The following is a 14,022-nucleotide window of genomic DNA, read 5'->3' as shown; positions in this document are numbered from 1 at the left end:
AGGATGTTGCTGCATGAACAAATAGCCCTTTGTTCGTGCAGCACTGGACTATACTCATTTGTATATCCAGCAAAGGAAATTGTTTGAAATGCACCACAGTTTGCCATTCTAAGAGTAATTAAGCTGCACTATAGGGCCAGATTTAGCCAGAACGGAGGTTGGGAGCCAAAGGTGTTAACACCTGAAGTGCTAAAACACAAAATATTGCAGAGGGCCAAAATCAGCAGACAAACCAATCTCAAATCTCTATCCAGCCCTTAAAAGAAAACAAAATAACCCAACTGATAATGTCCCATTCACACAAGAACTTTTCTGTGTCTAAATACTTTCTGGGTAAGATTCACGCAGTGAACCGAGCGCATCGGGACCTCCTGAGCTACACCAACCAACTAACCAGCTAGTGCCTCCATACTGTAGTGGTTAACATATTTCCCTAACAAGGGGAAAAAATTGGGTTCATCACCCGAGGAGACACAAATCCTTTGGGGCTGCATTACAAAGGGTACCTGGGTAAGCTAAAAGTAGCTTACTATTAAAATAAATATATATATATAAAAAAAGGTTTTACTACAATTAGCTGGATTGTTTTTAACAATAGTCCTTCTCTCTGTAAGTTCTTTGTTTCACATCCCCAAGATGCTTTAATGGACTTAGATCTGGTCAATATGGAGGACATTTGACTGTCATTTTCAAGAAAGCAGGTTTGTGATGTGACAAATGTGATGTGCTGAAATCATCATCATCAGAAGATGGATGAACTGTGGTCATAAAAGGATCGACATGGTCAGCTCAGGTAGGTTGTGGTGTACTAGGTGAATCTAAGCATGCCAGAAAATACCCTCAGATACCAATGCATGCAAGACAGGCTGAATCCAGGGCTTCATACTGTTTACACCAACTTTTCACCGTGCCAATGAAATGTCTCAGCAGAAATGAAGACTCAGAGGAGGCAACATTTTTCCAATCTTCTGATCGTCTTCTGAGAATGTGCAAACAGTAGCATCGGTTCCCTTTTCTTAGCTAGCAGAGTGGCACCCTGTTTCAGTGTATGTGACGTGTTGCACATTTAGACTCATCTCTAGGGTGTAGGTCACCAATTTTTCAAATACTAACCTTTCTTCTGATGCTCAGTCTGAACTTCAGCAGGTTGTCGAGATGCACGAGCTACTGCCATACGACTGGCTGATTACATGTTTGTGCAACCAAAGCAGCAGATGAGTGTTTGATTCAGATTCATGACATTTTACTGGAACTGGCTGGAATTCACCTAGAGAGAGCTCACGTGACAGCCCCTTGTGAACGATGAGTCGATGAAGCTAAATGACTGAAATAATAATTTATTTTTTAATTATTTAATTTTGCAAATATTAGTATTGGTTCAGTGCAGAGTCTTTAAAAAGCTGATTTTGGCCATGAAATGTGGGCATTCAGCGTGATTGCTGAGTGCTGATTGCTGATGTATGACAGGACATTCTCCGTTGATTACAATTATTTCCCTAAGGGATTACTACAACACACATTAGGAGTGTGAAGTCAAAACGGGTGAATGCTGTAAAATGTCATTAATACTTGCGGAACAATATTTTATATTTGTATAAAAATATTTTGCCACCAGAAAAACCCAATACTGTACTTACTAAACCTTTCTTCACAGTGCTCTGAGCTGTTTGATGTCAAACATCAGAAAAGTAATTTCCTACATATATATATAAAGAATTATGATTCCACTGTAATGTTTGTCTTTCCTTTCTCATGCACTGCTTGCAGTCATTACTACCAAAAATAATGGACGTGTAATTTTTCTTTCTGTTAATTTCTGGTTTGTGTTATCCGCCCCTAACCATCGTGATGTCAGTCTGATGTCTGAGTTTCTGCCTCAAAGTGACAGCAATGGCTGAGCAGCAGCGTATGGCCGCTTTGGTCGGAAAACAACATGATGTTTCAAAGCGGATGAATGAGTAATTACGACTATATTGTCAGTGCACTGATATCATATAATTTTTTGCGATGATTTAAATTGCGAACGATAACCACATCTGTTTGCGGTTAATGATGGCGAGGTTCTATCTCAGCTTCTATGTTGGAGAAAGAAAATAGAAACATGGAAAATGTGCGCGGCCAAAGATTTCTACTTTTTATGGCATCGCTCGTCTCATTTCTCTCGCTGGAGCTGAACGGTTCGCTCCCACTTTCTCCACCTCTGGTCACCCTCATCTCATCTTTTTGCTACCTCCTTTTCTCCACCACCAATTACTCCTCTGTGCTGTCTGAATGTGCAACAATCAGTGTTGGGACTAACGCGTTATTAAGTAACGCGTTACAGTAACTACGTTATTATTGTGGTAACGAGCACAGTAACTAGTTATTATGCCAAAACCGGGAACGCGTTACTCGTTACTGGGATTTAGATAGGCTCGTTATTCGTTACTTCGTGTGGTGGCTATCGCGGAGCTTCCACAGATTCAATAACATTAGCAAGTGGTGGAAGCCAGCAGGTGGACGAAGGAAAAGGGAGGCAAGAGGAGAGACCCGAAGCGGCCGCTGGTCCGTGAGTGTCAGGTGAACTGAACTTCAGGTAAGAAGTTATAACCTGCAGTCTATCTGGGTCAGATATGAACCAAGTTTAGGAGGAGTTTATTTTCGTTGTGCTGACTTTTTCGTACTGCGTGCTAGCTAGCATGACGGAGTTTCTATACAGCTGGGTGGGTGCTATGTTACTGATGTTGAACTTTATTTTGTTCATAAGGTTAATTATTAGAGTTGCCAACCGTCCTGTAAAAAACGGAATCGTCTGGTATTCAGAGAAAATATTACGCGTTTCGTATTTAGGTGAAAAGAAACACAGTTTGTCCCGGACTTCAGCTACAATGAAAAAGACACAAAGCTGGAGTTATTCTGTGTTTACGCTGCACAGCTGCCTCTTCTTCTCTCATCCTCTCACCCTCCCTCTCCTGTTTCTACTTCAGTCATGAAACTGATCAATGATCAGCTGATCGGCTTTTCTCTCTTGTTTGTTTATCGCCCACTTTGCGCCAGAAAGAAGAAACCAGCGGATGTCGCGCTAAACAACAGCAGCACGGTTAAGCTTGATCAGCTGTTGTTAGAATTTATTTAATATTAATTTCTAGTATCAGCTGATGTTTGCTGGAGCCACAGCTGTAAAGCTGCTGGTCATGATATCGGTTTGTATATGTGGTGAGAGGGAAACATGAAGATGAAACCAGGAGATGTCCTTACTGGATCATCAGAGCTGAACAATGATGGAGAAACAGGTTTACCTTTTAGTTAACATAAATGAGTTGAAGGGAAGTTATGAACTGTTTCTGAGAGACAAATAACACCAGGATCCTTTTTTTACTTAGCTGACAGCTGGTAACTGTGCAGGGGCGGGTCTAGCAAAGTGTTGCCAGGGGTCCATGTAGGGAATTAAAAGGGAAAGGGGGGCACAAGGAAATACTTTCTTATTCTCATTTAAAATGTCTCACTTTTAAAAAAATAATTATCTGAGTCTTACAACAAACGATTGATAGATTGATACATATATACCATCAGAACAGTGTACATCACTGTCACAACAGTGTTTATTTTCATTCAAAGGCTTTATGATTTTTGCTATAATGGCGGCCGGTCTCTAGTCAAAATACCCAGGACGATTTTTTTGTCCCAGTCCAGCCCTGTAAGCAGCTCATCTGCAGTCTGGTGTTACCTACATCTTCCTATTCAGAAGGCAGAATTTCTGAGTACAATTGAAAGCACCACGACTGCAGTTTTTGTGTTGGATGTAAAAAGCGAGGATAGAATGGCTAGGATAGAATCAGGCGTGGGATTTCTCTCGTGGAAATGTGCACATTATTTTTTCCTTTCTATTGGTAGGTGGCACAGTGCACTTGTGGCAAGTAAGCAAGCTAGAAGACTGGCAATCTTGCTGGGTATCCAGTTACGGAAGCAACACATTAACAAGAGAATTCTGAGTTAAACCAAAGTTACTTTCCCTTGTAACTAGTTACTCTGAAAGTAACGAGTAACTTGAAGTAACTGAGTTACTTTTGATAGAAGTAACTAGTAATGTAACTAAGTTACTAATTTAAAGTAACTTACCCAACACTGGCAACAATCTCTCTCTTTATCGCTGTATATCTTCACCCCCTCTGCAAACTAATGTCCCTAAATCCCAAGCTGGTCAGCCTCTGTGTTCATCTTTTTTTGAGTGTGTGACATGCTCCTTATTGAACAGTGACCCATAAATCTCTGACCTCCTTGCAGCCTCTGAGTAAAGCACTCTGATATTAAATAATGAGACTCAGGGAGGTGATGTGGTCCTCTGTCAGGCCCCCCAGGGCTGAGATGTGATATTGTTCCCATATCTGCCTCCAAAGTGGGAATTAACTATAGTCTGGATCCCAGCAGCACACAAGAAGAACACTGTCTCCAATTTGTTTGAGTAACCACTGTAGATAATAAAGCACGATGATCTTTTCTCATGCTGAGTCGTAATATTTGCTTAGACTGAACTACTCTGTGAGAAAACAGTGAGTCAGCATATTCTTAATCTATAGCGATAAGTTGGTTTTTTTCTTAATCTGTTGTGTAGATGGCAGCAGTAGATGCTGCCATGTTTTTGGTGAAAAGCTAAGTTAAAAGACACAAATAAAATAAATATTGTTAGTAAATATATTAATAATCAGTTTTTATTAGACCATGTGTTTCTATTTTTCCACTCTGCATTGTTCCCCAAGCTGCTGAAAGCTGATCACATCCCTAAAGACTTGCTCCATCTTCTCTGTTAGGGTGATAGGAAACTCCATCTGACCTAAGAGAGCTTAAGAGACACTGAGACAGTGTACAAGAGGTGACTTGACTCCCAAGACATCTGTTACTTTGAATGGCATCTAATTTACCTTTTGGTGCAGAGGGAAATATAAAGAAAGGGAGGTTTGTGGGAGGGAAGCATAGAAGTAAGCCTGGAAATGGGAGGTCTGTATGCATGTCTCTGTGTTAGAGTCCTATTCTGCTGCATACGTACCAAAACCCTGTGACCTTTTTCATTTGTATAAATGTAGATTATACCACTCTCTGTCTCTGACTAAAAAGTGTCCAATAAGAAATAATTAAATTTACTGCTGCATAGAAAGGTATAAATAAAAAAGAGGTTATCTCAGTGTGCCTCTGCAGTTTTCCCAACACTTAGTGGAAACACAGGAAATTGAGATTTAGGCATCAGAGGCTTGGATGACTTTTTCACGGTGCAGCAGTGTGTAGATCAACATGATCAGCGCTCGCTGAGATGTAAACTCAAGTGAGACTGTCTGAGCGCAGACTGAGCAAAGGATCTAGAAACAGCTGTTTAACAGCAGGTCGCTCAGGCAGGGTTACACACCATCATAGCAGGCTAAAGACTGACAGAGTAACTCTTTACACTGTACTTAGTTCCTATAGGAAAGAAGAAAAGCAAGCACAGGATGTGAATGGGTGGAGATGTTTTTTAGTGTAATTAAAATGATAAAAGTCTTTTATTTAGCCGTAATGGTCATTTTCATTTTCCTTTGTTATCAATTCGTTTTTTGTTGTTGTTGTTGTTTTTTTTTTTTGGTAAATTTCACTGTGCATTTTTCTTTTAATGGGAAAGAATTAACTTACTAATGTTATTTTTTTTATTTTCATATAAGTTAATAATACCACCCGAGGGATTAATAAAGTTTCATCTAATCTAATCTAAAATTAAAAAATAATATATAATAATAATAATATAACCACAGTTCATGTTAAAACTAAATAATTGTTTATCCCCAGTATAACAACTAGCCTGTCTCTAAGAATTTGCCTGTTTCAGGATCTTGACATACCCTTTCAGGGTCAAAGGTGGCCCATAGATACCCTCTGTGGGATCAATTTCATTAGGTGTCAATGATCCTCTATATCTTGTAACAAGGTTGACAGTTGTTGGCTCTTCTTTCCACTTTTATTTCTAAACTTAGCTTCTTTAATGCATTAAAGCACCACATGTATAGCTTTTGTTATCTATCTTTTCTTTGATTAGTTTCTTTCCAAAATGAGTGAATTACAAAAAACATATCAGATGTGAAAAAAAAATGAACATATGATGAAATCAATGTGAGAGTCCATTCATTAAACAAACTGTCACCAAGAGGCCATTCCTAAGAAATTTGCCAATGAGAGCATGTAACACAGGGACTTGGTTTTATTCCCAGTGATTAAAAAAACAGCGTATGTGTAAATGTATGTAGTCCATGTTTTTTGTCCGTCCCTTGATCTGCTAATTAGAGAGGAAGCATGGGTGCAGATTTTCTTTGCTTTGCTGCAGGAATGCAGCTTTTGCAGCCACAACTCAAACGTTTGCTCCTAATTTGAAGCTTGCTCGTCAAAGTAGGGAAGACCTCATATTGAACCAATCATGGTCTGTGTAATTTGGCATACATTTAGACAGTTATGATAAACAGATAACAGCAGGAGATGAGGTTTGAATGACACATTTTGATGTTTCTGGCTTTAATTTCAATTTGCTTATGAGATGACCAAGATCTTGTTAGCATGAATGTGAGCGAGTCTCAGTTTCTTAAACTTCCAGCGGAGTACCTCAGAGGTGTATTTTAAATTTTTGGATTAGTTTAAAAACACAATAAGAATTAGGTTTAAAGCCCTGGGTCTTCCTTAGCAAAATGAAAAAGTACATTACTATATCGAGTGTTAACGCTTGGTTTATTTGGCTTGTCCATGTGTAGTGTAGCGATCATCCATAATAAAGGCGTGTAAAAGGGTTCTCCCTGAGCTGTAATGACTAATTTAGTTCAATCATTCACAGTAAATTACTCCATTATTAGAATTGGTTAATAGATTAGTCACTTTCTACTCATCAGTCTCAGAATAACCTTCAGAGCACGGGCTTTAGTTGACCTTAAGTGACCCTGGCGGTGGAATGCATTTTGAACTTTGATCTCAAGGCGGGCCACAGTGCTGATCCTGACCTCCACAGCGAAGAGCACAGTGCAGAGGGGGACCAGAGACCAGTTGCTCAAGTGACTTCAAGAGTGAGAGGAGACGTTGTTTTGGTCATTAAAAGGGAATGTGGACAGTAGACGGTGGATATGGCTGTTCTGTGTTGTGGGAACAGAACAAGCTTGTTTTGAGTTCGGTTATTGAAAACAAGCTTAGACATTTTAGCACTTAATTGCGGAATGCAACGGTGGCACGCTTTGGTCAGCCTACTGAGGATCATGTTTAACCTGCACTGAGAGGTTTTCATAGGAAAAATACTGTCACTCGAGTTCAGCAGGGCTTAGTTGGGCTGTTTGTTGAGAGCAAACAGGAAGTCCAGAAAGACTGCTTGTGGGGTAGTAGAAGGCTTCCCACCAAAACATACAAGTCCTGTCTAGGATTGCAGATTACAGACATTATGTTATTCTTCTTTCTGACTTTTCCTTTTTTATTTTTTATGTTTAGTTAGACTTAGGATTGAATTCTTCTTTGGATATTAAAAAAATGCTGTTAAAAGGGTACCCACTCTGGCTGAACATCAGAATAACTATTTGGAAAGATAAACAATTTGTCACAGCACAATAGGTTTCAAAGAAATGGTATCAGTTCCTTCATCACCCAGAAACTGCCAGCATGCACTTGCTACATGAGGCTGGGGATTGTGGATCAGAACCCAGGACTTGACAATCCAAACATCTCATCCCGATACCTAATAGTAGAGAAAGTCCCGGTGGCTGGCTTGTGAAGGTCCCTACATGAGTATCTCTCCTCAGACCATCACTGACCCACCACCAAACCAGTCAAATTAAACAATGTTACATAATACTGTCCTCAGCTGCTCTAGACCATGTCACGTCTGTCACATGTGCTTAGGGTGAATCTGCTCTCATCTGTAAAAACCACATGGACGCCAGGGTGGGAATGCCAATTCTGGTATTCTTTGGCAAATTCCAGTCAGACTCCACGGTGCCAGGCAGAGCTCTCTAAAAGATGTTGGGCCCTCAGGCCACCCTCATGAAGTCTGTTACTGAATGTTTGGTCAGAGATGTTCACACCACTATCATGGTCATTCTGTAGGGCTCTGGCATTGCTCATCCTCCTCCTCCTTACACCAGTCCTGCTGATGGGCTAAGGCCTTCTACGGGTCTGTCCAGCTCTCCTAGAGTAACTAGAGAGCTGGAATCACCTCCATGCTCTTGAGAGTGTGTTGGGAGACACAGAAAACCTTCTGGTAATGATGCCTATTGATGTGCCAGCCTGGTGGAGTGGGACTACCTGTGCAGCCTCTGTAGAGTCCAGGTATCGCCTCATGCTACAGTAACACTGAGCCCAGCAGCAAAAATGTCAGTGGCTCCACCTGAAAAACCATTCCTGTTTTGGGGGCTGCTCCTCTAGTGCACCTGCTGTTAATTTCATTAACACCAAAGCAGCTGAAACTGATTAACATCCCCCTCTGCTACTTTACTAACCAGATCAATATCCTAAAAGCTTGACTGACTAGATGATATACTCTAAATGAAAAGTATTCCTTTACTTTTTTGTTTGGCATATCAAAATGTGTGGTACAATTTGTCCAGTTGAACTACAAATTAATTCTGAACCAGTCTGTGCGTCTACCCTGCGAGAGTCGGGGTTTCAATTAGCCTCTCTCATCCTTCGGCTGTTGCACGCTTCACCGAACCCATGTGGTGCCCAGTAAGCAGGCTGGCAGAGTGGCAGGCAGTCCTCAAGCAGCCTCCAATCCACCTGAATAAAAACACTTGACCTCCTCAATAAGGGTCACCAGTCACTTTTATTAAGGGTGCAAAGATCTGAAGGGGTGACATTTGCCCATCCATCCCGATATCCGGGTTTTGCCTAATCCATGTGTTTTTGGATCCTATGCACAGTCAGTGGAGCCAGACGCTCAAATGGCCCATTGACGGGAGGGGCCATTGTGTCAGCAACAGTGAAATGTATAAGGAAAGAGCAGGGGGTTTTGTTTTTTTTATTTTGGATAAAGGTCTGTTCTGCAGACCTGAAGCTGAACCATCTAGTTTGCATATCAATACCTTCAGGCCTGAATAACTTCAGTCAGCTGATGAATGAGAGATTTGCTGCTATCTCAGGTCTCAGGGCTCTCTGCAGAGAGAGACATAAAGGAAACTTTTCAGCAGCGGAGAGCTCAACGACATAGCCCGGTGGTTCCCTTTACGCACTCCTCACCAGTGAATGGGATTGTGTGACTTGAAGATATTCTATAACTAGAGAGTATACACTGGGGAAAGTGAACACCACCCGCCTGTCAAACGTTAGCACGTTTTGGTTTAAAAAAATCTGCTGAGGTAACTGATCGCCTCATAACTCCTCTGAAAATGTTGCTGGCAGTGAAAGTGGCTGCAGAATTCTGAATGAAAAACCATGTGGTCTTGACCTGAAACTGCAACTTGCTCCACTTTCATCCCTGTTTTTTACTTCTTCTTTTTAATCTGTTATAAAATCTAGCCGTTAAGCTGATAAAATCCAAACGCATGCAGTGAGTTCAAAAGAGAGCTTTGCTTAAAAAACAAGGTACTTAAAGCAACAGAAGCTGTAAAAATGGTAAAAATGTATCAAACCTGAAAGTTGCTCATGAAACTGTGCAGGGATCAGCGAGTGCACAGCGGTAGTTGACAATTCATTATGTGTACGCCAGCTTCAATTTCTGCTGCTAACACAAGTGTCATCCAAGCTTTTTCTATGTTAATGGTAATTGAATTGAACTGATACAACTGCTGATTCAAATCTAATGAAATAAGAATTTAAAATAATGCATAAATTCAAAAATAGATACATTTCTCAGGCTGCGCAGCTCTTGAAGGATTAAAGTCGTAATCAGGTCCAGCATCCTTGTGAGTACCCCCCCCCCCCCCCCCCCACCCGTGTATTTGTGTTTAGGTGCTTCATCGATTAAAGATGCAGGAAAGATCTATCATTTGATAAATAATATTATACAAATACGATAAGTATGATAGTGACCCATACCTGACCCCAAAGCTAAATCACAACGACGCTGGAACATGGCACCTATAAGCTCATATCTCCACCACCTATAAACTAAAGAGGCAGCTATTGATTGGTAGCATCTCCCCTCAGTGGAGGTCCCAGAGGCTGAGAATGTAATATTAATGGATCAGGAGGGTGTTGCTGTGTGTGTTTATAAGTGTGTGAGTGTGTGCATGCTTCTGCGCTCGTAGTTCAACCTGGGTGACTCCATTAACCAGCATGGCAATAGCGGTCAGCAGTTTATGGTGACCAGGATCACAGGTCAAGGGGGAGAGAAGAGGTCAAAGATTGCCATCCCTAAAAGGTCTCCAATCACCCTGGTGAATTGATTGCTTACACATCAGAAGAGCCACTGTCCTGTGTTAACTTCAAATTTAACCGCAGACGCCTGCAGCTACACGACCCCTACAAAAAAAAAAAAGCCACCCCAACTACAGGGAGTGCAGAATTATTAGGCAAATGAGTATTTTGTCCACATCATCCTCTTCATGCATGTTGTCCTACTCCAAGCTGTATAGGCTCGAAAGCCTACTACCAATTAAGCATATTAGGTGATGTGCATCTCTGTAATGAGAAGGGGTGTGGTCTAATGACATCAACACCCTATATCAGGTGTGCAGAATTATTAGGCAACTTCCTTTCCTTTGGCAAAATGGGTCAAAAGAAGGACTTGACAGGCTCAGAAAATTCAAAAATAGTGAGATATCTTGCAGAGGGATGCAGCAGTCTCAAAATTGCAAAGCTTCTGAAGCGTGATCATCGAACAATCAAGCGTTTCATTCAAAATGGTCAACAGGGTCGCAAGAAGCGTGTGGAAAAACCAAGGCGCCAAATAACTGCCCATGAACTGAGAAAAGTCAAGCGTGCAGCTGCCAAGATGCCACTTGGCACCAGTTTGGCCATATTTCAGAGCTGCAACATCACTGGAGTGCCCAAAAGCACAAGGTGTGCAATACTCAGAGACATGGCCAAGGTAAGAAGGGCTGAAAGACGACCACCACTGAACAAGACACACAAGCTGAAACGTCAAGACTGGGCCAAGAAATATCTCAAGACTGATTTTTCTAAGGTTTTATGGACTGATGACATGAGAGTGAGTCTTGATGGGCCAGATGGATGGGCCCGTGGCTGGATTGGTAAAGGGCAGAGAGCTCCAGTCCGACTCAGACGCCAGCAAGGTGGAGGTGGAGTACTGGTTTGGGCTGGTATCATCAAAGATGAGCTTGTGGGGCCTTTTCGGGTTGAGGATGGAGTCAAGCTCAACTCCCAGTCCTACTGCCAGTTTCTGGAAGACACCTTCTTCAAGCAGTGGTACAGGAAGAAGTCTGCATCCTTCAAGAAAAACATGATTTTCATGCAGGACAATGCTCCATCACACGCGTCCAAGTACTCCACAGCGTGGCTGGCAAGAAAGGGTATAAAAGAAGAAAAACTAATGACATGGCCTCCTTGTTCACCTGATCTGAACCCCATTGAGAACCTGTGGTCCGTCATCAAATGTGAGATTTACAAGGAGGGAAAACAGTACACCTCTCTGAACAGTGTCTGGGAGGCTGTGGTTGCTGCTGCACGCAATGTTGATGGTGAACAGATCAAAACACTGACAGAATCCATGGATGGCAGGCTTTTGAGTGTCCTTGCAAAGAAAGGTGGCTATATTGGTCGCTGATTTGTTTTTGTTTTGTTTTTGAATGTCAGAAATGTATATTTGTGAATGTGGAGATGTTATATTGGTTTCACTGGTAAAAATAAATAATTGAAATGGGTATATATTTGTTTTTTGTTAAGTTGCCTAATAATTATGCACAGTAATAGTCACCTGCACACACAGTTATCCCCCTAAAATAGCTCAAACTAAAAACAAACTACAAACTACTTCCAAAAACATTCAGCTTTGATATTAATGAGTTTTTTTGGGTTGATTGAGAACATGGTTGTTGTTCAATAATAAAATTATTCCTCAAAAATACAACTTGCCTAATAATTCTGCACTCCCTGTATATCCAGCTCCAGCCACCAACTTTAGTCAGTTTTTGGCACACACTTAAAACAAGTGTGTGCCAAAAACTGACTGAACATGTGTCTACGTTCAAATGACTACAGCGCATTTAAAACTGCTGAGAGGCTTTCTGCAGTTTTACGCTGTTAGAGCCAGAGTCACTTTGAAGAAAGCATTTTCCATCATGGACAAACGTATAGTTTGACATCCTGGTGAATTATCTTAATGCTGAAAGTTAGATGGGAATATTGATGCCTCTCTCACATCTGTTCACTAAATATGACGCTAAAGTCAGCAGATGGGTAACATAGTTTAAACTCCAGGAACTGACTGACTAACACTCTGGGGGATACAGTCAATTTTTCGGGTCTTTTGTGGCCAGGATGTCCTGATAGTAGATAACAGATATTCAGTTCCAGACTTCCTGTTCCATGTGCCATTTATTCCTTTTGAACAAGGATAAATTCTCCAAAAGCTTATACAGAGCTTAGTCATCAGGTGATGGCTGGTTGTTGATGATTTGTGAGAGAAGGAGAGCCGAACGATTGAAAAAGAAGGTTTACAAGGTGGTGGTGAGACCTGCTATGAAGCACAGGGGGATTGGCTGAGCTGAAGGTGGCCGAGCTGAAAAGTTAATAAGATTTTAATTGGAAATGATCATTGGACAGGATTAGAATTCAATTTATCTAGGAGAGATAATTCAGGCTGAGCAGTAAGATGGTTTGAACATGTGCAGAGGAGGAAAACTGGCTATACTGGACAAAGGATGTTGAATATGGAGCTGCCGGGTAGGAGGAAAAGAAGAGGAGAACTACAGTAATGCAGAGGGTTGATGTGACAGAGTAGGATGGTAGAGATAGGGTTTGATGGAGGCAGATGATTTGCTGTGGCGACCCTTGAAGGGAGCAGTCGAAAGAAGGCGACGGTGATGACTCTGTGATTATCATATTTCATCATATGTGATCTCTTTTCTGATCTCCAAAACGATTGCTTATTTCTATCAAACCAAACCTTTTTCAAATGTGATTTGAGAAGCTTTTGCATAGTTGCACGCATATATCTGTTACTAAAGATGAGCACAGTTTAGACTGAAAACTGGCTTGATTAGTAGGCTTTTTCAAAATTTAACAAATTTAGCCTACCAGCACATTTAAACCGCACTAATTAGACATGACATTACCTTTTCACTCTAACCCTAACATTTTTATTATTAAGTAATGATAATGACGATAATGATCTAAAAAAAACTGCCAGTGCAGTAAAAGCATGCCTGGAAAGAAAAACACTATCGTAGATTGGCCTCACCAGAGCTTGAACTTCAGCAATGTGGGATCATCTAGATGGAGAACAAAACAAAAGGCCGCCGACATCTAAAGAAAAGCTTTAAATGTCCTTCAAGAAGCCCGGAGAACGATTCCTAAACACTACTTTAAGAAACGACAAAAAAATATTGCCTAAGAGAGATCAAACTGTGTTGAAGAATAAAGATGATCATACTGTTTTTGCCTTGTATAATCTATTTTGTTTGAATAGGCACAACAAAATGGATAGATGTCTGCCTGGATACTATATTCCCATTTATGTATTCATATATTTCAATAAACAGCTGCACCTATTTCCGTGGTGCAGCTCAAGACTTTTTGCATAGTACTTTACAGTAGCTGTGATGGATGTGGAACAGAGGCTAGCTGTGGTGTGAGATCATGACTGCTGAAGTGCCAATCTCATTTTAAAGCTGCTTTTTCTTTCAGGATGAAATATTAAACAAATAGTCTTTACAATTTCATATGATGTAAAGGAATGGGGTCATTCCTACATCATCTCTTGCAATAACACAACACCGATTAATTACGCGTTCTTTTCTAGTCATCACGAGTCTCGTACATCTTGTCCAGGAACCAGCAAATCATCTGCCCCGCAGATGTATGTTGTAGTCTTGGCAGCAGCAAACTCGGCATGTCTGGAATGAATACAAAGAGTTTGATCCGAATACTTCTCAGAAATAA

Source organism: Astatotilapia calliptera, chromosome 8 (genome assembly GCF_900246225.1).
Source record: "Astatotilapia calliptera chromosome 8, fAstCal1.2, whole genome shotgun sequence".
Classification (NCBI taxonomy): Eukaryota; Metazoa; Chordata; class Actinopteri; order Cichliformes; family Cichlidae; genus Astatotilapia; species Astatotilapia calliptera.
Note: the sequence above shows the minus strand (reverse complement) of the source record.